We start from the raw sequence: 7,792 nt of genomic DNA, 5'->3' as shown, positions 1-7,792 counted from the left end.
TGGAAGGTAATAAACATGGAGTGATTAGAAGTAGGGTATTTATAGAGATAAGAGTATAGGAAGATCGTAGAACCATATACAACATCGAAGAAGAAGAAGTATGATGAGGATCCAGACTCAGAGAAAGAAGAGGAAGGACACACCTGGCAGCCATGGATCGGGTTGAGAAATCGAAGCAGTGATTAGAACGATTAATATGCAATCCGCCTGCAAAGCAGGTCATTAATGCAAGATATGCAGATATTATGGTAGAAACAACCCAAATCAGTTGATCGCTGGCATGTAAGCTCAGGGTACAGTATATAATCGGCCAAAAGAAGAAAAGAAAAGAGAAAGTACAGTAGTAGAAGGTAAGAACCCCAAAACCCCTACAGAAGTGAAAGACTGGGTAAAAACAAGTGAACAATAGTGAAATGATGACAACTACCAGAGAAGATGAGAGAAAAATTCAAAAGAACCATTTGATTACCCAAGCAATCTAAAAAATTTGGTATGGGATTGGGATGGGTGAATAGAGTTCTTGGACCATGGCAGAGAAAGGTACAAAGTTCTAGGGTCTCAGGGACTACTCAGATAATTTAATGCGCACACTACAAGAAATATGGGCTAATACAACGAAGTGATCTGCAAGGACTTGACAATTCGTTGCATTTGGTTAGGTTATACAAAGAATTGTACAAATCTTTGCTTTTGATTTGAGGAATATGCAAGGAATAGATAAGGTCTTCGCATTTGGGTACCCAAAATAAGAAAAAGTGTTAATTCCTTGTATATACTTTCCATTTCCTTGTATTGATCGGCGGGATCTTTGGCGCTCAGACTATTTGTTTTTTTTCTTTCTTCTCTCTCTCTCTCTCTCTATACCCTTTTGCTTCCTCATCTGTACTCTCAAAAACCAGATCGAAAAACACACAAAACACAAAACAACCAAATCTGAATCGGACCTTCGCCATCCATCTTCGCCATCCTTCTCTCTCAGCCTCTCACAGCTGCTTCATTTTCTTTGAATTCCAATCTAGGCCCAAAATCTGTAATACTCAAATCAAAAACCTAACACCTCAGCCCCAATTACCTCCTCCGATCTCAAAACCAAACACAAACCTCACGCTCTTTTTCTCTCTACCCTCTCCCTCGCCCTCTCTGCCTTCTCTCCCATCAACAACTACGTCTTCGACTGCAGCTCCACCGTGGACTCCACCTTCGACGATGGCCGCCGCTTCATTCCGGACTCGTCCACTTCAGCTCGCTCAATTTCACTCCGAAACCAAAACCCCAATCCCAATTCCCCCCAAATTTACCAAACTGCTAAGGTTTTCCGGTGGCCGTCCTGGGCACCCACATGGTACGACTCCATTTCCAGAGCATCAATTCTTGTAATTTTGATTGGAATAGTGCTCAGTTTCATGTCTTGGTCAATGGGTTTGTGGTTCTGAAAGTCGGTAACTTTGGATTTGGGGGTGTATTAGGTCCAAGGGTTAGGGAGCACTTGATTTGGTTTAGTACTGAAAAGCTTGTAATTCGATTTGTTCTTGATAAAAATTCAAGCTTTGCGTTTGTGAATGCGATTGAGGTCGTTCTGCACCTAAGGACCTTGTTGCTAATTCTGCAATGTATGTGGGTGATGGGAAAGTTGTGGGTTTCAATGGGTTGGCTAAGCAAGCTCTTCAAGTTGTGCATAGGGTCAATGTGGGAGGTCATAAAGTGGCGCCCTTTAATGATAGTCTGTGGAGGACTTGGATTACTGATTTAAATAGCTAAAGTGCGTCTGGTTTTGTTTTAATTGTTTATCTATCTGAAAGTGGATAACTGGGAATACAAGTTGTGGCTGAATTGCTTCTAGGGTTAGTGTTTAGTTTGTTGAGCGTTTGCCTCCGAAATTGATGACTAGATATGGATGTAAGTACTTTGATCAATTGCATTCTATCTGCTTTTCACTTGCTTTGTTATTTGATGGTGCAAAAGTTAAATTGGTTATGAAATATTTGAAGATGCAATTTGAGTATTCTGGTCGAGAATTGTTTTGAACTAATTCAATTTGCTATCTGTAGGCTCTTCATTGTTTTGAACTAATTCAATTTGCTATCTGCAGGCTCTTCATATATATTTGGACAACCTTTTTTCTGGTAGTGCATCCCCTATAGTTTAGCCCCTCTGGTAATTTGACACTAGAATGCCCACTATAACATATTTACATATCTATTTCAATGTGTATATATGTTAAGTTCACTAAGTTGTGAAGCTTTGTTGCTTGATTGTTTTTGGGGTGGATAGGTTGTCTCTAACTTGTTTATTTTGATTGTTTTCTCAAAACCAAAAACCCTAAAATTGTTTTCTTGTTTATTTGGAATATTACTAGAACCAGGAACATAATCTTTATTTAGCCTTGGCCTTTGGACAAACTTGAATTTGTCTTGTTTCTCTGTTTTTTTTTTTTTTGGGTACATGTTTGCCTAAATATTTGTGCTTTCAAGTCCCTGGTTTTGTAAGGAATCGCCACCATGTGACAGTAATGTAATATATCGAAACTATTTCTTTGCATGGATAAGTGCCCTGCTTTTTGCCAAGAGCTACTTCCACTCTTTTACTTTCCTTCAAATCTTAATCTTTGTTTGTTGAGGGCTGACCTATGCCACCAAAATATATCTGCAGTTGGAGAAAAGTGCCACACTATTCAGACCCAAATTAATAGTTGCTGGTGCCAGTGCTTGTGCACGTTTGTACGACTATGCACACATACGCAAGGTAATCTTTCACTTAAGGTTCGCCATTGTGGCAATGATCATGAAACACCTATAATACTCCATCCTTAAGTGAGATATTTTCTTGTGTTGTTGTCAGGTCTGTGATAAGTAGAAAGCTATTTTGTTAGCTGATATGGCACACATCAGTGGATTGGTTGCGGCAGGTGTTATTCCATCTCCTTTTGAGTATGCAGATATTGTTACAACCACAACTCACAAGTCACTTCGTGGCCCTCGTGGGGCTATGATCTTCTTCAGGAAGGGGGTCAAAAATGTAAACAAGCAAGGACAAGAAGTGAGTTATACTTTTTAATTTAATAAAAATTAAGTGAATAGAAGTTAAAGACAAAATAAGAAGAAAGAGGAGTGTAAGAAAAAGGTTTTATCTTACCCTAGTACCTTTGTGTGCATTGGTCAGTTCTCGTTTCTTTTGGTACTACATTTAGCAAGTCCCAAAATGCTGCATCTAGAATGAAGTATAAATGTTAAGTTTTCTTCTACAGGTTATGTATGACTATGAAGACAAAATTAATTAGGTTGTCTTTCCTGGACTCCAAGGTGGTCCACACAATCACACCATAGCTGGGTTAGCAGTTGCACTCAAGCAGGTAATTTGTCTGTGTTTTACGAAATATCTATTACATATAATCAGATTCTTGCATCTTTGTTCTTTAATGATTATCCAATCTCTCTTTCCGTCTCTGAGTTTTCTTCAAGAAAATAGCCACTAATAAATTTGTATTGCTGATTATATTACAATTCTAGGCCACAACTCCAGAGTTCAAAGCTTACCAAGAACAAGTTCTCAGTAATTCCGCAAAATTTGCAGAGGTCTGTGATCATCACCTTTCCAACACATTTATGCTAATTAGCAATACTTTTCATTTCGTTGGTTCTAATTAAGCTCTCATGAGTATTTTTGCCATCTAAAATGCACACAATACTTTGTTTCCATTATTGTTTTGAAAGTATATGTCTCACTAGTTTTCTCTTATAGCTTTATGCCCTCTGAACATGCAGAGCTTGCTAGAGAAGGGCTATGATCTTGTCTCTGGTGGAACTGACAACCATTTAGTGTTGGTAAATTTGAGGGACAAGGTAAAAGGAGATTCTTCCTTCCTATTATTGTTTGTTCTTCGTTTTCTTTTCTGCATCAGGGAGGTTTATTTGGACCAAGTATATTCTTTCTGCTTGTTAGACAAAATCCTAGGGCCTTGGGAATGATTATGCCATGGTTACTTAAAGATAATATTACTGGACTGAACAACTCCAAAAGAGAGTGTATTGAACAACTCCATGATTAACACTGGCTATCAATATCAATTTATAGGTATGTCTTGAGTTTAACTGTATTACTGTTCTGCTACATGGGTTGGTTCCTTGAGCTGTATATATACCAAGGTACTCTGGCTGCGCCTAAATGAAATCTTGCAATTGTACTTCATATTTTAGCTTGAATATACCTGTAAAGTACCTATAGATGTTCCTCCATGAAGCCACATAATTTGATTTATATGATTGAATTTCAATGTTTGATGATTTGTTAGTTTAGGTGCAATTGACTCTTTTCATGTGACTAAGCATCTTTCTTGATTAGGTACCTAAGCTCTAAACTCCAATGAACTGGCTTTCTTCCTGTATTCTCATATTGAAGCAAGGAAATGGCCACTTGAAAGTTTTGTTGAAGGGATCTCGAGAGCAGATGAGTTGGTGCTCTATTGATGACTTTCCCCGCACCAGAATATACTCACTCCAAGCTTCAGTGATTTGCATTTGCTAACTCTTAGTCTGGTGCTCTATTTGTGCATATGTATATGATCTACAAATAAACTAATTGTTTTTTATTCAAGGAATAAAAAAAAATCTGGAATGACATTTGGGGTACTTTTCTTTTATTCAGTTTTAAGTTTTTTTTTTTTTGTTTTTTTTTAATACTAAATGCAAGGAATTGTCCTTGTATATCAGTTAACTAGAGTTAACCTCAGGTTCAGAATTCCTTGCATTTGTGAACACAAATGCAAGGAATTTTCAAGTTGTTGTATTTGCTCTTTTGCAAGGGCCTCTTTGCAAGGACTCAAATGCAAGGAATATTCCTTGTATTTGAGTTAATGCAAGGAATTTTCAGTTTTTTACAAGGAAAAAATTCCTTGCAAAAGGCCATTTTTCTTGTAGTCATGCTAAGGCACAATTAATAATGGGCAAAGAACATTTTTTAGTTAACCATGACCTCATGGGAAGAATGTCTGTAAGGAGCCTCCAAAAGAAAAAAACTCACCTTAGAAGGAATCTGTGCCCTCCAAATTTGCTGCCATAGAGAGCAGCCCGTGTTGCTCTAGTGCTCAAGTAGATGCCCTAGTGCCCAAGTTTTTAGTCAAACAGAAGAGTGTGATAGCCACTCTTTACAATGTATAAATCCTTCCAATCAAAGTGTCATACTCACTTATCTTTAGTACCTCGTAAACTTAAGTGTATACTATCAATGATGTCTGTAACCTATACTATTATTACGAGAAATCCACTCAGTCAAAGTGAGTGTGAATTTACATAAATATCTTTAGACTATAAGGTTTATTTAAAATACTTTTTAATATATGAGAGATGTTATGGTAAATAGAAAATTATAAATAAAATTAAAAATTCAGAAAAAAAGAAGGTAATGATAAATTCTCATCCCACATTCTACAGATATAACTTCCCAATCCCACTTATAACTTTCTACATGTTACATATGTAAGGGCATGTCCAACAAACTAGCTATTTTAACAAAAAGTTAAAAATTTAGCTAATTTGAGATAACTATATGAAAGTCAAATTTGGCTAATTTTAGCACTCTAGCAGAATAACTATATGAAAGTCAAATTTGGCTTTTGCTAAAATCTCTATCTAAATTTAGCTAGGGATGAGAGAGAAAATAACAAAAACCTAAACACTCCACATTCAATTTTTTTTAGATTAGCTAACATTGCAAGAGCAAAAGCTAGAAATTCACAGACTAAATTTAACTTTTAGATGATTTAGTTACAAAAATAATTTTTACTGTTGGACACTACTAGCTATAGAGGTGGCAAACGGGCCGGCCCGACCCATTTTAAGCGGGTCTAGTCGTACTTCGTGCCGTGCTTGGGCCGACCCATTTATTATCGTGCCGGGCTCGTGCCGGCCCATTTACTTAAACATTAAGCCCGGTCTGGCCCATGGCCCGAGCCCATATCGTGCAGGGCCGTGCTCGTGCCTACCTACTATAAAGCACTATTTTAAAATCTTAATTTGAATAAATAAAAATTAATTTTATTTAACTATTTAGAAAATTAAAATAAATTAAGTTCTACAATATTTTTCTTAATCTTAGCTTTTTAAGAATAGTTTTCTAATATTTTTTATATTCCACTACAAGAAAGAAAGAAAGAAAAAAATAACTTAAAATATATTGCTTGTAGTATATTATTGTGAGATTAATCTTTATTAATATAATGAAGATTTAGTATCATATTATTCTTTCCTTTATTCTATAGTTGTATTATTATGAGATTAGAAAAAAATACTTTATGTCAAAACAAGGATATAATGTTTTATTTTAGTATTTTGACAATATAAAGAAATAGCATTGGTGAAATTGTCATGAGATTTTAAATAAAGAGGTCTAATATTCAAATCTCATCATTGTGGTTTTTAAATATTTTTAAAAACAAAATGAAATTTTGTGTTTGTAACGGGCCGGCCCACAATATGTCGTGCTCGGGCCGTGTCGGGCCGGGCCAATATTCCTAGGCCCAACCCGGCCCGTTATTCTAACGTGCTCGGGTCGTGCTGGGCCACTAACGGGCTTGGGCTTTTCCAGGGCTCTTTTAGGCGTGCCGGGCCCGTGCTGTGCTCGTGTTTAGCGGCCCATTTGCCACCTCTATTTGGCCTATGGCCACAATACTTGGGTACAACACACTTCCGTCCATAATCAAGTCAATGGGGACCAAATAACAGTGGTTGCCATAGGCCAAATAGCTAGTAGTGGGAGATGCTCTTACTTCCTATTCTTTTTCCTCCAAAAAATAAAAATACAATTGTCTAACATAGGCATCGCATGTGTCAATAAAAACTAGTTTTGTTTACGACTAAAATTGCTTGGTAATCTCTGTCACCACATTCTTATTTTGTGTTATAGTTTTATTTATGACTATCTCGAGTGCAATGAACATTTATCATTTGTACATTTGCTTACTTTCTTTGGCTTCTTATATTTTTCTTATCTAAATTTTCTCAAAAGTCTGACTCTGAGACTTTTGTTGGTTAATGTTACTTTTGCTTTCAAAAGTTAATATATAGCACTAAATTCAATTTACCACTCTAAATTTTATACCGAAAATCATGTCAGACAGTAATATTTTAATTTCATCAGTAACATCCTTGTGCTTATCAACTTGATCAGTTTAGTCAAATCCATCAATTTTGAACTGAATCCCAAAACAAAGTAAAAAACTCTCTGATTTTGCCAATAGTATCCAAATTGGGCATTCTAAGTCATTCCCACGTCATAAAAAAAGGTGATCATATTTGAACCATGTCAGCACTTAATGGTCAAAATTGACGGATTTGACTAGATAGATCAAATTGGTATGCATAGGGGTGTTGCTGATGAAATTAAAACATCAAGGAGTAATACGATTTTAGATGTAAAGTTCAAGGTAGTAAACTGAATAAATGCACACACACACACACAGGCATGGCCCTTTTAGTAAGAGATCCTTTTTTTTTTTTAATCATTATAAGGGATTGCTTATTAGACCAATTTTTCGGTTACATATCGTCATATCGACTATTCATTTTTTAGGTCTCCGTGAGTAGATCACTTCTACAAATTTTTAGTTAAATTGATAACAGTTAAGGTAGCAAACTAAATCAAATCAATAGATGAATCGAATATGTCCAACATGAAAAATTTATGTTCATAATGGTAAATCACGATTATGAACACCTTAACGATTATTAATTTGGCTAAAAATTTTCATAAGTTATTTACTCTTGGAGACCTAAAAATTGATTGATCGAGATGCTGATAT

The 7,792-nt window shown here is 36.0% G+C and overlaps 1 long non-coding RNA gene across 2 annotated transcripts; it reads left to right on the top strand.

Annotated features, from left to right (window-relative positions):
* Window positions 1-845: 845 nt before the first annotated feature.
* LOC112166416 lies at window positions 846-4,616 on the top strand. 2 transcript variants are annotated; one of them, XR_002923258.2, is made up of 7 exons: window positions 846-1,342; window positions 2,090-2,154; window positions 2,650-2,742; window positions 2,839-3,036; window positions 3,245-3,349; window positions 3,507-3,572; window positions 3,762-4,616. It is a non-coding gene; the product is annotated as an uncharacterized LOC112166416 (long non-coding RNA). The 2 variants fall into 2 exon arrangements; XR_005800459.1 differs by lacking the exon at window positions 846-1,342 and adding an exon at window positions 1,841-1,896.
* The last annotated feature ends 3,176 nt before the right edge of the window (window positions 4,617-7,792 follow it).

The sequence above is a fragment of the Rosa chinensis genome, chromosome 5, assembly GCF_002994745.2.
Source record: "Rosa chinensis cultivar Old Blush chromosome 5, RchiOBHm-V2, whole genome shotgun sequence".
NCBI lineage: Eukaryota > Viridiplantae > Streptophyta > Magnoliopsida > Rosales > Rosaceae > Rosa > Rosa chinensis.
Note: the sequence above shows the minus strand (reverse complement) of the source record. Positions and strands in the feature narration are given on the sequence as shown.